Here is a 17,249-nt window from a genome sequence, read left to right as displayed (position 1 = left end):
AGAAAGGATTCTCAAAATATGTTACATATAACAAGAAAAATCCAATATGGCATGAAGCTACACTTTTAAACTATTCGATGTATACTGTAGGAGTGGCAGGTGAAGAACATAGAGGTTTTAAAAAAAAGAAATCCTATTTTGGCTTTTAAAGTTCTTTCTTTATTTATTAGATATGTCAATTATGAGGTGATATAAAACTGGAATTAGTGTCTTGAATAAGAGAATCAGTATAGCCAAGTTGATTATTTTGATTAAAAGGATAGATTTTCTGGGGCACCTGGGTGGCTCAGTGGGTTAAATCCTCTGCCTTTGGCTCAGGTCATGATCCCAGGGTCCTGGGATCGAGCCCGCATTGGGCTCTCTGCTCAGCAGGGAGCTTTCTTCCTCCTCTCTCTCTGCCTGCCTCTCTGCCTACTTGTGATCTCTCTCTGTCAAATAAATAAATATAATCTTTAAAAAAAAAAAAAAGGAATAGATTTTCCAATTCATGGATATACACGATGAGTCAATGTAGATTAAATGAACAATATCTTTGTAGGATATGAAAGGTGTCTGTTATTTTTTAATATTTATTTATTGAAAATGTTTAATAAAAGTTGTATACTACATGCGGGAAATACAAAAAGGAAATTTGCCATCTACTGGGAAAAATGCAGATATATTTAGATCAATGCTATAATAAATATATATACAAGGTCAAGTGAAGCATAGGAAAAGAACAGTCTTTGGGGAAGATGTGAAGGACTTGACTGAGAGGAAATTGAGTCTGCCAGAGAGCAAGGTAGGAAGGGTATGTTGAACAGTGAGAACATAGCTTATGGATAAGAAAATGCAAGTGTTCATCCCAGGTAACTAGATTATACAATAAAATTCTTAAATTTAAATGTATTGAAATTGGTGCGAAAGTGAAATATCTGTTGAAAGCAACTCTGCATACTTCAGTACTCTTACGGTTTATGCCTAGGTATTTTTAAATTTAAAAATGGCAATATTTTGAGGAATTGTGTACAACAACAGATGTTCACTACGTATTACCATTAGTTTTTTGGGAGAGGAAACAGGATATAAATTCCCTGGCTTATTTTTAAACATCAACGAGCTGAGGAACCACTTCTGCCTTCCTGGTTTAGGTCACATAAGACCTTACGGGATTACAGCCCTTTGCTTCAGTAGTAGCCAGGGCTGCCCTCATGGGTAAGGAAACTCAACATGATGGGCTTATTAGATGGTGCCCATTACGTGTCCGTTTGCACACAGAAGAGAAAAGCGTGATCAGGTGCTATTCCTTGTGTAGTTTTCTAGTATTCCTGTGTAGAGCTCAGGGAAAAAGACCGTCCTAGTGTCAGGGTAGAAGAGATTTGCTTTGATTGCTACTGTGCTGAGAAATTAGGTCTTCTCTTAGAATTGAGAAATCACAGAATAAGTCCTATGGCCTAATACAGATTTTCAAACATAAAAGCTAATAGCTTGTTCCACTATTTACACATTTTGCTAGCTTCCATATATCAGGAGTTTCCTTAGAAATTTTAGTATTTTAAATGTTACAAATTCTCGTCGGAAGTTGGCTTCATTGAAATGGATAAAATTTTTTTTGGTGGTCCTTATTTGTCTTGTTCATAATTATGTAAACGTTCAAATTCCTGTTTTAGAAAACATCATCTCATAGAACATGGTAGAGTTTTTCTAGCTGCTGATTTTTCATATTAGAAAGCATTGTGTGCAAGAGGCAGCCTAAATAATATTGCTTTAGCAAGTTTGCTTTTGTCAGTTTTTTTTCATTACAACCTCTTTCGGTGAAACGATGTATTTATTTACATGTTGCTTAAAGTTGCTGTCCCTATTAATTGTTCTGATGCCTAACTGAGGCGTTCAGAACTGATAATCGGTAGGCTTTTCTATTTAATGCTGAAAGAACAAGCTGCTTATGATGACCCAACAGAGACGGGAGGAAGGTTTGTGAAAGGGGTGTATTCATCCAGCTCTAATCCTTGTTTTCAGAAAGGCAGTGTCTTTAAGTGTTCTCTAATTAGTGAATAGATATGGTTGTAAATTCTTGTAGATACCTCTTTTGTAGGACGGAGGTAGATGCCTGGCTTGTTTAAATCTTTGTTTTACATTTCTTTTAAGTGAAATTTTGATATGAACATTTAACAATAGAAAATAGTAAAAGTAATTTGTACACATAATAATTGCTATTAATATGCTCCATTGTCCTATTTCTTTTTTTAACATCATCCTAATTAGAAACTTGAGTATTATATATCATACAATGCTGTCTAAAATAAAATACGGTTTTATTTTTTGTTTTCCTGCTTGCTTGTTTATTTTGCTGATCTCCTTGTATACATAAAATAATGGTTACTGCTATGAAATAAATTCTTTTTGGGTTTGGTAAAATTGCTTCTACCAGTCACCTAGGAAATGGAAGCTAGGGAACAAGACATTGATACTTAGGCATACCAAGAGGAAATATATTGCTTCAGTGAACGGAATATAAAACATGATCAGTGAAAACACCTGGAAATCAAAAAGAACAGATTTTAGTTATGCTTCTCTTTTTCAAAGAACTTAAGTGCTTAGCTGTTATTGTTAGTACTAGAGAAGTAAGTTGGCATTGACGTTTGAAATATGATAAATAAAAGCCTACAGAACGTCTGCTTCTACTTTTAGCACTTCTGTGATTCCTTCTTCAGAAATTGCATAATGGAAACTACCAAGGAGTTAATGCAACTCTAATATACAACCTTACTTGTTGTAATTAATGTATTCTCTATTACTGTGTAATGATAAAGCCATAGTTATTGAAACTGCCAAAGATATTGAAACAGAGGGATAGGAGCTTTTTGCCTTTATCACCTGTATTATTAATTGGAGATAATTACTGCAGAGCAGCTGGCTGTTGGTTTTAGGGAGCATCAATTGTTCTCCTCACCCAGCTGTTGACTAATAAGGATAGTCAACACATCTGTTTCAACAGCTGGTAATTAACAAGAGCCTAATTGCTGCAACTCTTTTAACATCCAATCTGTGAAAAAGAAGGGATGTAGAAGAATATTATTTACTTTGTGCTTTGCGCTTTCTGAGACCAGTTTCTCTTTTTTCTCTCTCCCTCCACTTTTTTTTCTTACTTTGAACACCACTGCCTTTGTATGAAGCATTGAATGGCAGGAGAACACAATATGGTAATCCAGAGCTTAACTTTTTCAGATCTTTGTTGGTGTTTCTTATTGCAACATTTCTTTGCTAACTTGCAAGATAAAATGGATCAAAAGCATTTTGAGTAGTTCCATACAACAGTTAAAATCCTCAGCAGTGTGCCCTAGGCTGTGTTGCTGTTGTCTGCAGCATCCAAAAGGAAACAGGGAATTCTCTTTTCTTGTGCTTTTCACATGCTTAGACACAGCTCCTAAATAATTCCACATTCATACACAGAATTTTTGTTTAAATCACTATATACATATATTGATTACCACAAATGAAGTCAGTCCTTCTTCCTTTGACTTAGCAATCTTTCTTCCTTTGACTGAAAACTAAAAACTGGAAGAAAAAGAAAGAAAGAAAACTTAAAAATGTAGTTGCTTTTCTTAATGCCTATAAGTCAAAGTATTTAAGAAAACTTTTAGGAAATCTTTCTTGGTCTGTTTCTCTTTAGAATGTGTTTTGGTCTTTTTAAAAATTTTCCTTTAGTTCAGGTGACTTCAGTTATTTCTTGTTGATTTTTTATAATAAATGAATAGGAAATTTACTGGATTAGTCATAGAAACCTGAGTAAAATGGTTTCACAGATGGGAAATTTATGAATTAACATTTGATTTTTTTTTTTTAGCACTCTTATTTAGTTATGAACTACTTCAATAAAAATACATTTCATATAGCCTTGGCTATAAAGCTTTATGTTTTTATAATTATAATTTTTACTAGTTATATATGTTTACATGTTTAAATATCTCTTTGTCTCTTATTTTGAAAATTTCCATTTACCAAATATGTTCCTTTCTTCAAGAATGTTTTCCCAGTTGTCATGGTCTTTCCAGTCTTTTACGTTTTCTTTATAGCCTATATTAAAAAACTTTTTGATGAATGAGAACTTTATTAATTGAAGATCATATAATTGTACTGATTTTCCTTTTAATACATTCATAAAATTTTAGGTTAATGTCAAAATTAATTTGACACATAATGATTATGGTACTTATTAGCATCTGAAAAATCCTTAGTTAAAATGTTAGTGAAGTTCACTTGATTAATCCTGCTTCACTTACTTCAGTTGGCAATATTTCTGTGCAGGCAGTTCTTTAATTGTTGTTAGGTATGTTGAAAGATATAGAAGAAATTCTACCCAAGTGCTTGCCGTGGACTGAATTGCAGATTGCATAATTTCAAAATTTTTTGTTGGCAAGACAAGTTTAGTTCAGCAGGTGTTCAGGTGATAAAGTATAGTATAGATGTAGTTAAAAATAAAAAAAATGATCCTGAACAAATAAACAAAATACTGCTGACTAACATTTTAACAAACAGGAGGGCAACTGACATGTAGAGAAATGTTTATGACTCAAGTGTAATGGAGGGGAATATTGTCATTTTGGGAAATGTTTGCTTCTTCAGTTTAAGTAAGAATTTAATTTTCTCTGTGTGCTCATGTTCTTAGGTAGTACAAGAGAAAGCAAGCTTAGTGAAAGGAATGTATCATGCCATGAGAAAGGAAAATGAACTTTTGGGGGAAACTCACTTTCCAGCTGATGCTTTAAGTGTTTTCCTACATGTAATTTTTCTTCCTGAGGAAATGATCTTAGGAATGAGTGGCATAGTAGACAGAAATTCAGTGAATTAATAGGTATTCTCTGAAGACTATAACTACTACATGATGAACCTGTTTTCTAGATGTTAGAAGAGAGAAATCTTGTTAAATGATGCGTAGAGTATTAGTGAAGCTAGTGAGGTGGTTAGTGGTTTCACATATATTAATATAAATAACTTTCAGAGGTATAGTCAGGAAGTCTCAGAGATCGGACATCTAACTGGATCTAACTAGCAACAAACCTTATGTCAAGGTAATATCTTCCGACATAGAATTCATTCAAGAGAAAAGAAAAAGCCTCTGCAGTCTGAATTAATGGATAAAGATATAATTCCAGACAAATCAGTTAAATTATTTATGTCTTAAAAAGTAAATGCTATCATAAACTAAAAATGAAAATACAAAGAAGTTTTCTCAGTGAATGATGGTGAATGGTAAAAGAGCTAGGAGTTGGGAGTAAATTGTGTCATCTCTGGAGTCATCACAATAAGATATAATGACAAGTTTAATGTTGAAGATGTTGGCGAAGTAGTTAATGCACAGACTCAGGATTATTTACTAAACTGGTAGTTAATAGTTCTGAGTTCTTCTGCTTCTAACGCTAACTTTTTATTTATTTATTTGAGAGAGAGAGATAGTGAGAGGAAGAAACAGGCTTCCTGCTGAACAGGGAGCCTGATATGGGGCTCGATGCCAAGGCTGTGGGATCATGAACTAAGCTGAGAATGACAGTCTTCCTGGATTAAGTATTCTTGACTGCATATTTTTCTCACTTTGCACATTGAATGTATCATACCAGTTCTTTCTGGCCTGCCAAATCTCTGTGGAAGGTCTGCTGCCAGCCTCAAGTTTCTAACCTTGTAGGTTAAGGACCTCTTGTCCTGACCTGCTTTCAGGATTTTCTCTTTATCTCTGAAATTTACAAGCATTATATCGAGGTGTTGACCTATTTTTATTTATTTTGAGGGAGGTTCTCCATGCCTCCTGGACTTGAATGCCTGTTTCCTTCCCCAGATTAGGGAAGTTCTCAAAATAGTTTGTTAAAATAAACCTTCTGCCCCTCTCTCCTCCTCTTCTGGGACCCCTGTATTTGAATATTATTTTGCTTTATGGTATTGCTGATTTTTGAATTCTCTCTTCATGATCCAGCAGTTTTCTCTCCCTCTTTTTCTCAGATTCTTTATTCTCCATCATTTTGTCTTCTAAATCACTGACTCTGTCTTCTGCCTCATTTATCCTAGCAGTTAGAGCCTTCATTTTTTTACTGAATCTCAGTAATAGCATTTTACATTTTGGCCTGATTAGATTTAGTTCTTTTACTTTTACAGTAAGGTATTTTCTACTGTCTTCTATGCTTTTTTCAAGCCCAGCTAGTATCTTTATAATCGTTGTTTTAAATTCTTATTCTGACATCTTACCTTATATCCATATTGACTAAATCCCTGGCAATGAGTACCTCTTCCTATTCTTTCTTTTGGGATGAGTTTCTCCATCTCATCATTATGTCCAGAAAAGGACAGCTGAAAGAGAGAGAAAAGACCAAAAAAAAAAAAAAAAAAAAAAAAAAAAGGCAACAACACCAGGAAAATACAAACAACACAAACCAGAAGAAAGCAGACAAAATACAATAAGGAAAAAATTCGAATGAGAAGTCAAACAGAACAAAACAATAAACTAGATCCTGTGTGTATTTTGGTCTGTTTATTAAAAGGAACTAGATCCCAAAATAGGAAAGAATGAAAAACATTTATACAAAAATAAAATAAAATACAATGAAAGGAAACAAAAGTTATATATATACATATATATATGGCATATATATAAAAGTTAAAATTAAAAAAGAAATTAAAAAGGAATTGATAAAATAAGAAAATAACAAAGAAACAACCTGAAAGACTAAAGAATTAAAAAAAAAAAAAACCCACAAACTCTATATACTGTTTACCCCAAGAGCTGAAGTTTTGCAGTTCTCTATGAACCGTAAACCTGGTGTTAGCCGGTTGTTCCTGCTGTTCTTCTGGGGGAGGGACCTATTGTATTGTTTCTCAGGTTTCCTTACCCTGGTGGAATTGCCCCCACCCCTTGCCAGGGACCACGCTGTGTGTAAGCAGCTCTGTATTGCACTCTGTGGCACTGTTTTGTTCCCTGAGGGCTTTCAGCACCAAGGTTGGGGGAGGGATGAAAATGATAGCATGCCAATCTCTAGCCCTGGAGCTGAAAGTTCACACACACACTCCACTCCCCACCTTCTAATCCCCCACCCCCACTCTTCAGTGAGCCCTCACAGAAAAGCAGTCAATCACTCTTATCTCCCTGGTTTCCATCCTAACTCTGTTCACCCATCCTGTGACCAAGTGTTTTTATTTCAGGCATGTGAACTAGTTTCCAGTCTACAAACTTTACAGACTTCTGTGGAATGGACCCATGCTGTTCCTTCCAGGGAAGGAGGGGTTCTTGCCGCACTTCTTCCTTTTGCTGGACCTCTGCCTGAAGAGCAATCACTGGACCGTGTAGTGGTTCACAGTTTATGGGAACACAGAGCGGAAAGCCAGGGCCTAAGCACCTGGACTCGCTGCTTTCAGCCTGCTTCCTGCTCTGATACTCTGCCACATTCAGGCACCCCATTCTTTTTGTGACCCTAAGGGTCCTAAAACCACACTGTCCTGTCTAGAATTCTACCCCAGTTCGTCACCTGAGCATCTTTAAGCCAGGGACATCCCCATCTGTAGCAAACTTCTAAAATGTCCAATTTTGTGCTCCACTACTTTATAATACTTTACAGTAGACTGCTTAAGAGCTCCCTCCTCACTGAGGTTTATCTTCCAATATAGTGCCCCAGATTCACATCTCCATACCTCCTACCTTGCAAAAAGTGGTAGCTTTTCTACTTGCAGAATTGCAGTAATTCTTTTCTCAGGTCTCCCATTGATTTTGCAGGTGTTCAGAATGATTTGATAACTAGCTAAATGCCAGGGACCAGGCAAAATTTGGGTCCCCTACCCACCCACCATCTTAACTTCTAGCCATGTGATCAAAATTCTTACATAGACAACCTTTACATTTCCAGTACTTTCATAAAACAATGTTAAAAGAAAAAAATATCATAAGAATGATTATAACCAAAATTTTACTTTATTCTTTATATATTTGTGTTTTAGACTAGACAACCCTACAGTAGGTTGTTTTCAGAGAAGAGCTTGCAAATGCAATCTGAAACCTCAATTATTTCTATTTAAAAGCAGGTCAGGAATATTGTGAAAATAAATAAATCCAGTTAATATACTGAATGAATTCTAAATGTTAAATTGTGAAAAAACAGATTGGTCTATTTTTGATGGTATAAGATGTGTTAAATTACAATGTAAACTTCTCCTTCCTGCAGTGTATCCAGAAAGCATGGGGACACTTTTGCTGTTAACCTAGCAGGTCCTGGAAAAACTCTAATTTTCGTGCATTACGAGACTCACAGAAAATGAAGGAAATGTTTCAAAAATTTTACTTCACAAAAAAATTGGGAGTAGAACCAGAGACAAACCCCTCTCCAACAGTAAGAAAACAGATGGTCCACAGCTGCACTAAGGACAAACATCTATAGAAATACTCTCATCTTCAGCTAGGATCCCGATTCCTAGAGCAGGAAGGCTAGGTCACTGAGCCAGAAATTCCAGCATTAATCCAGGCTTCTTGAAATTTATTAAGAATTGTTTCTCCTGGCTTCCTGATGAAATAGGTACAAGTCCTCAAAGGAAGGTATCCTTAACTTAGTCCAGAAGGATCCCACAAATTATCAGGAAAACATTAAATCCCAACCAAAGATTAATTAAACACATGAGGAAGAAAACCCTTGCTAATGACAGTCAGCAGATACAATAACTTCCAAAAAAGAACACACAAACACAACAGACAATCCATCTAAAGAATATAGAATAGCCATGTTTGAAATGCTTCAGTAAATACTTAAATAGAGTATGAATCACAACCATGAATAAATCAAAAGCATTCTCTAGGAAACACCATGCAAATCTGGAAAAGAATCACATACAAGTTCAAAATAAAACAAAAAGTTTTTGAAGTAAAACACTCTAGGTAAATGTCAGATTACAGCTGAAGAAAGAATTAGGGAGCTGGAAGACATATTAATTGGAATGTATCTGGAAAATTACCCATAATACAACACTAGTAAATAAAACCAATATTAAGAGATATATAGTGAGATAGTCCTACAAACCTTTAATTGGCTCCTCCCAAAAGGAGAGAATACAGACAATCCTGGAAAAGCATTATTAGACTGGAAAAATGATTTAGATTTTTTCTAAAGCTGATGAAAGATCTTCTTCCAAAGCAAGATAAGAAGGATATCCACACCTAAATCACATTATAATGAAATAGAATTCTGACATCAAAGAGACACTTATAAAAGTATCCAGCTAAAGGAAAAAAGATTGCTTTCAAATGAGCAACAGTTAGATTTACAGATGACTTCTCAACAGAGCAGTGGACTTCAGGAGACATTGGAATAATGCTTTCAGTGTGCTGAAAGAAAATACCTGCTAATTTAAAATCATATATCCAAAATGAATATCTCAAAGAATGAATATGAAATAAACACATTTTCAGGCAACTAGAAATTGATTAAGTCATTTAAGCTTTATAGTAAACTTTTTAAAAAGCTGGTTTTTTTTCCAACCAGAAAGGAATAAATCACAAAAGAAAAGTGACAAATGCACACTGACTCAAAAAACATATACTACTGATATTCTTTGGGGTTTAAACCTAAATAAATTAAAATATATTAGAAATAAACATTGAGGGCGCCTGGGTGGCTCAGTGGGTTAAGCCGCTGCCTTCGGCTCAGGTCATGATCTCAGGGTCCTGGGATCGAGTCCCGCATCGGGCTCTCTGCTCAGCGGGGAGCCTGCTTCCCTCTCTCTCTCTCTCTCTCTGCCTGCCTCTCCATCTACTTGTGATCTCTCTCTGTCAAATAAATAAATAAAATCTTAAAAAAAAAAAATTAAAAAAAAAAAAAAAGAAATAAACATTGATAAGTAAACTGGGAGGAGAGTAGAGATAAAGAGTTTTAGGTCCTCTTATTGTCCAGGAGTATTAATATTAGGTTTTTTTTTTTTAAGATTTTATTTATTTATTTGGCAGAGAGAGATCACAAGCAGGCAGAGAGGCAGGCAGAGAGAGAGGAGGAAGCAGGCCCCCCGCTGAGCAGAGAGCCCGATGCGGGGCTCGATCCCAGGACTCTGAGATCATGACCTGAGCCGAAGGCAGCGGCTTAACCCACTGAGCCACCCAGGCGCCCCAATATTAGGTTTTTGATAAGTCATATTTTTTTTGTATTTCCTAGGATAACCATTAGAAGAATGTAAAGGAGAGTATAACATTTAAAGTAAAGAGGGGGATATGGGATGATGATAATAAAAGAATCCAAGAGATAGTAAGGAAAGGTGATATAAAAAGAAAAAAAAAGGTGAGATAAAAAAAAAGTGATATAAAAAAAAGGTAAGTATCAAACAAAAAGAGCATGATGGGATTACATATTTAAGCACAAATTTATCAGTAATTACATTAAATGTGAAGGGATCAAATGTTTGAGTTAAAAGATGAAAATTGTCAGAAAAAAGAATAATACATGCTGTTTACAATAGTCACTTCTAAACCTAGGTATATAAAGGAGATTGAAATCAAAAGGATATTAAAAAGCTATGCCATGCCGAAGCTAATAAAAAGATTGCTCTTTTTTAAAAAATTTTTTTCCTGTTTGTTTTTTTAAAAGATTTTATTTATTTTTTTGACAGAGAGCACAAGTAGGCAGCACAGCAAGCAGAGGGAGAGGGAGAAGCAGGCTTTCTGCCGAGCAGGGAGCCCAATGTGGGGCTTGATCACAGGACCCTGGGATCATGACCTGAGCTGAAGGCAGCTGCTTAACTGACTGAGCCACCCAGGTGCCCCAAAAGATTGCTCTTAAAACTATGTTAACATCAAGCAAAATATAATTTAAAACTACAAGGTTTTTTGGGTTTTGTTTTTAAGATTTTATTTATTTACCTGTCAGAGAGAGAGAGAGAACACAAGCAAGGGGAGTGGCAGAAGGAGAGAAGCTGGAGTGGAGAGGGAGAAGCTGGCAGAAGGAGAGGCAGACTCCCTGCTGAGCAAGGACTTCCCCCCCTCCTCCCCCCTGCCATGTGGGATTTGATTCCAGGTCTCTGGGATCAGGACCTGAGTCAAAGGTAGAGGATCAACCAACTGACCCACCCAGGTGTCCCTATAAGGTTTTTTTATTTGTTTGCTTTGCTTCATATGTAGTAAGTGAAATCATGCCTCCTTGACAAGGTGGTTTCCTATACTCTGCAATGTTACCATGCAAGCACACGGTTGCCATTAACCACTATTAATTCCTTTTTTCCTTTCTATCATTATATGCCCTGAAGAACCTGTTCTAAAACTCGATTGCAGATATTTTGTCTCATTGTCTTTAGAAACTTCATTTTAGACAGATCAAATGTATTGAACATGTTGTTGCATTTCCATTTTTCACTTTCTCTGACAACATTATCTGACGTTCTGACAACATTATCTGACAACATTAACCAAAAGCTTATATAGACCAACACGTATTCTGGGCTCTGTGTAAACCTGTCATCTCTGACACTCAAGATCTGTAATCTGCAAACTGTGGCCTCTGAACCAAATGACTGTTTCTGTAAATAAAGTTTTATTGGAATAAGCCTTGCCCATTCACTTATATAGTGTCTAAGGCTCTTCTCACACTACAACAACAATTGAGTAGTTGTAAGAGAGACTATATGGCCCACAAGTCTAAAACATATTACCTGGACTTTAATGATCATACTCTAGACTACCACATAACTTGAACTGATACTTTAAGCACAATCCTTTTTCACTTTATTGACCTGTTACTTGGTACAGTGCTATTTCTTACTGACATCAGTTATTTCCACAATAGTTTTACATCCATAGTTCAATAGAGTCTATTATATAGCTTACATACTTATTCACTCTGATATGGCTATTTCAAATGATAAGTTATCTCATTTTATCATTGCATAATAGTCATGTGAGATGGATATTATCAACCCCATTTTACCAATGAAAAAATTGACGTTCAGAGGATTCAGAGTCATAGAACTACTTACTGGTAGCCAAACCTAACTTTGCCCGTAATAGCTGTGCTGCATTCTTTCTGGAATACTCCTCTCCACCTCCCTTCTCTGTTTTTTGAACTCAGCTCTCCCCTCACAGATCATTGTCTGCCTATGAATATTTTGATTTCTGCTTCCATTAGAAACTGTTTTGTTCCCTTTCCCATGTTAGACCATAGATGACTAGACAGTGCATATAAGACTGCTTTTGAGTCTGGAACCTGATCATCCTTGGTCTGAAATTTATCTCATTAGGACAAAGAGGTAATGACCTCTTAGGAATTGTCTTTAAAGAGCAATACACTATGGTAATATACTGTGGTGAGCAATCCCAGTTTTCCTATGAAGGGGGTGTGTAATTGAAATCCAGTCATTTTTATCCTTTTCATAGTACCTTTCAATTTTTTAGATATCCTTTTGCATGATAATTAGTTACATATCTTTACTACGTTTATGACCTGCTTCTGAGGGTAAAAAGCCAAATACTAGGATGGCTATAGCCATATTATTAAGCAGTTTTCTAATTTGATGTATTGTTGGAACATATCTAATTAGATTCCTTACAAATGTGTCTGATAGTGTAACATAGTCTATATATTATGATTAATCTATAAAACAATTCTACTAAAACAGTTAACATATATTAAATTATGCCATATTGAAGTGTGGTCTTGTAGAATAGCCAGTGTTTTTTGGATACTTGTATTCTAGTTTCAACTTTCCTTCTAACCAACTATGAAATCTTGGACAATTTCCAAATGTTTCATTAAATATATATTAACAATTTTCTCACCTATAAAGTTGGGGACTGTATTACCTCTAAGATCCTTTTCAGGTCTAAAATTATTTGGCTCTGATATTTAATTCATACAGTATGTTTCATTATTTAGCAGATATCACACTTAAGATCAAATGCCCTGGTTCTCTGATAAAACCAGATTACCATTAATGGTCTTGGAGTTACCAAAGGAAGGCTTACTTATATTAGACTGTTACTATTAAAAACACATTTAAAAAACACTAAGATTTTGAAGTAAGATAGAAATGGTTTCTCCACAATATCCATAACAAATACTGTTCAGTGATGTAGATGGTGTACCGTTTTGTCTATCATTCTAAAGTACTAGATTAGAGTCTAAGGAAACAATGTAGTTCATTTCTAATTTGGTAGCAATACAAATGGTTGTCCTATTTAGATGGCATTGCTCAATGTATAGTTTTAGCATGAGCCTTTCAATTATAAGACTAACCTAACAATAGTTAACCAACTCTTTTTCTGGTCACTTAAGGTAAATAAGTTTGGGGTATATAATGTACAGCATAGTAACTAAAGTTAACAGTACTATATCATATACTTAAAAATTGCTAAGAGAGTAAATCTTAAAAAGTTCTCATCACAAGGAAAAAATCTGTAACTATGTGAGTTGATGGATGGTAATGAAATTTATTGTGGTAATCATTTCACAATATATATACATACATCAAATCATTATGTTGTAAACCTAAAACTAACACAATGTCAATTCCATCTCAGTAAAACTGGAAATGAACAAAAAAAGGATAATGGTACAGGGAAAAAGAGGTGTAAGGAGAAGATACTAAAGATATAAAATACACAATGATTGTTCTGTAAATTTCTATTTATTATCAATAACTGTTACCAAGTGATATTTTTATTCCATTGCTTCACCTTGAATTAGTTCAGTTGTTTATCCCAGGTGTTCTAAGCAATACCTTTTATATGTTGGGAATAAGTATGAAAGGTAGCTGGAGGACATATAAAATTCTGGAGTATACCATTGAAGATCCCAATGAAAATTTCAAAGTTTTCCTTATATAGAAAACAAAAGAAAGGATCAAGAATGTTACAGTTCTCTTTATTTAATAGAGACTGCTACTCATAAGAAAAGGACAAGGTATGGTTTTTGTGTATAAGTGGAGTGAGGAGATGAGAAAAAATCTAAAACACATGCTGCAGGGCAGAAAAAGATATTTTGGTATTGCTAAGAAGGGAATTTTATTGTTTTGGAGCAGGGAAATATATTAGGTTAAAAATCATTTCACCTGACTGCCTCAGTCAATAGAACATCCAACTCTTGATCTCAGGGTCTTGATCTCAGCATCATGGCTTCAAACCCCATGCTGGGCATGGAGCCTACTTTAAAAAAATAAATTAAATTAAATATTTAAAATACTAATTTCACATTTTAACATTGCTGTATGCTTATTACAATGGATGGTGTCTTAGAAGCATTATTGGCATGATTTTTCTATATTAAATTATAGTGTTTTAAGGTCAGTGGTATCTTAGATTCAATGAAATTTGATGATAAGTTCATAAGATTTGTTTAGAGAGTTGTAAAAATATAATTGTGATTATATATGCTTAGAGAAATTTTTTGTTACAATAGTAAAATTAGTGGATTTAGGAGGCCATGTTTTAGTCAAGAAGACAAGTGTTTTTAATAGGTAAATTTTGGTGGAGTAAACAGCAGAATGTTTATATTAACTACTATTAGGGAGAGATGAACCAGCAACACAGTTTAAGAAGTAGAAGATCCAGCTAATGACTAAATACAGTGTTAACTCTCAGTTGTTCCCATCACTAAGACTAAATACACACATGATTCCCAGTTACAAGACTCCTTGCCAAAAACTTAGGTGAAGTTTTGGACGAATTAGAATAAAGAACAAAAAGAGCAATTATATGTGGAAGGGCTTGAATGATACATAAAAAGGCATCATGCTCAAGAGTACCTGGTACATCTCTGCTCGTCCTTTTCCCTGCAGGTGTGGCTAAGATGTATGAAAGTTAATCAAGTGCTTGTGAACCCACACAAATTCCTAAGTAAATACTTTTGTCTGTCATATGTTCTTGAGAATATATGTCGACCTAGCACACATGTGTATGTATGTGTGTGTAAACATATCTGTTAAATGTTTACATATATTTACATATGTATATTCCAGAATGTTATATAGCCTAGCAAGTTGCTTAATTTTCATGAACTTCAATTTTATCACCTATAAAATAAGGATAATTGGAGTTATCTCATAGGTTGATTGTGCGGATAGACTATAGGATTTCAAGCACTTGATAAAATGCCCAACCTGTAGTAGGCATTCAACAAATGGCATTATAGTTAAACACAGATGCTTTCAAGTTACATCAATTTAAGCAGCAAGTTTGGCAGTTTCTTTATAGTGTATATAACTTATAGTGTGTATATATATATATATATATATGTAGTGTATATCATATAGTGTATATAACTTATATAAAATACAGAAAGGGAAATTAGAGAATCAATTCCATTTACTATAACACCAAGAACCATAAGATACCTAACCAAATAGTAAACCAAACAATAAACCTAATGAAAGAGGTAAAGGATCTGTACTCCAGGAACTACAGAACACTTATGAGAGAAATTGAAGAAGATACAAAGAAATGGAAGACCATTCCATGCTCATGAATCAAAAGAATAAACATTGTTAAAATGTCCATACTGCCTAAGGGGAGGGGCAAGAAGGACCGAGGCTCCGGCAAGAATCCCGCGCTCCCCGCCAGCAGCCAGAGCCCAGCTTTGCCTCCCCGATTGAAAGAGACGAGGAGCCAGGAGTCCTCCGCAGGCTCTAAACTCGCCCTTCGACATGAGACCAGCTCCGAATACTCCTCTCTCAAATTCAAATGGTTCAAGAACGGGGAATGAATTAAACCGAAAGAACAAACCACAAAACATCAAGATACAAAAAAAGCCAGGCAAGGCATCATTAGCAAGGCATCACTGGCTGATTCTGGAGAATATATGTGCAAAGTGACCAGCAAATTAGGAAATGACAGTGCCTCTGCCAATATCAGCATTGTGGATTCAAATGACCTCATTACTGGCGTGCCAGTCTCCACTGAAAGAGCATACGTGTCTTCAGAGTCTCCCATTAGAATATCAGTATCAACAGAAGGAGCAAATACTTCTTCATCTACGTCAACATCTACAACCGGGACAAGCCATCTTGTAAAGTGTGCAGAAAAGGAGAAAACTTTCTGTGTGAATGGAGGCGAGTGCTTCATGGTGAAAGACATTTGAAACCCCTCAAGATACTTGTGCAAGTGCCAACCTGGATTCACTGGAGCAAGATGTACTGAGAATGTGCCCATGAAAGTCCAAAACTAAGAAAGTGCCCAAATGAGTTTACTGGTGATCTCTGCCAAAACTACGTAATGGCCAGCTTCTACAGTACGTCCACTCCCTTTCTGTCTCTGCCTGAGTAGGAGCATGCTCAGTCGGTGCCGCTTTCTTGTTGCTGCATCTCCCCTCAGATCTCACCTAGAACTAGATGCGTTTTACCAGGTCTAACCTTGACTTGCCTCTGCCTGTTGCATGAGAACATTAACACAAGCGATTGTATTACTTCCTCTGTTCATGACTAGTTGGCTCTGAGATACTAATAGGTGTGTAAGGCTCCGGATGCTTCTGAAATTGAAACTGAATAATGTGATCCAAGACGATAGTCATTATCCCACAGTGCAATCACAATAAAGGCATTTAAAAGTAAAAAAAAAAAAAAAAAAAAAAAAATGTCCATACTGCCTAGACCAATCTATACTTCCAGTGCCTTCCTGATCAAAATTCCACTGGCATTTTTCAAAGAGCTGGAACAAACAATCCTAAAATTTGTATGGAACCAGAAGAGACCCCAAATTTACTAAGGAAATGTTGAGAAAGAAAAACAAAACTGGGGGCATCATGTTGCCTGATTTCAAGCTTTACTACAATCACTTCTCAGCCTTTTGGCTAAGATCAAGTGTCAAGCTTTACTACAAAGCTGTGATCACTAAGATAGCATGGTACTGGCACAAAAACAGATGCACAGACCCATGGAACAGAGTAGAGAGCCCAGATGTGGACTCTGAACTCTATGGTCTAATCTTTGACAAAGCAGGAAAAAATTTACAGTGGAAAAAAAACAGCCTCTTCAATAAATGGTGCTGGGAAAATTGGACTGCTATGTGTAGAAGAATGAAACTCAACCATCTCTTACACCATACACAAAACAACTCGAAATGGATAAAAGATAAATTCTAAATGGATAAAAGACCTAAATGTGAGGTAGGAGTCTATCAAAATCCTAGAGGAAAACATAGGCAGTAACCTCTTCAACATCGGCCACAGCAACTTCTTTCAAGATAGGTCTCCCAAGGCAAAGGAAACAAAAGCGAAAATGAAGCTTTTTTCAAAAGCTTATTGCAGAAATGTCTTAGGCAGATATCTTCATTATGG

General features: G+C 35.5%; 1 protein-coding gene and 1 pseudogene across 1 annotated transcript in view; both read left to right on the top strand.

Annotated features, from left to right (window-relative positions):
* MIPOL1 (mirror-image polydactyly 1) overlaps positions 1-17,249 on the top strand; it is a 311,611-nt gene that overhangs the window by 181,921 nt on the left and 112,441 nt on the right. The window lies entirely within an intron of this gene.
* Positions 15,468-16,338, top strand: LOC116875639 (annotated as a pseudogene).

Source organism: Lontra canadensis, unplaced genomic scaffold (genome assembly GCF_010015895.1).
Source record: "Lontra canadensis isolate GAN:19392208 unplaced genomic scaffold, GSC_riverotter_1.0 scaffold42, whole genome shotgun sequence".
Classification (NCBI taxonomy): Eukaryota; Metazoa; Chordata; class Mammalia; order Carnivora; family Mustelidae; genus Lontra; species Lontra canadensis.
Note: the sequence above shows the minus strand (reverse complement) of the source record. Positions and strands in the feature narration are given on the sequence as shown.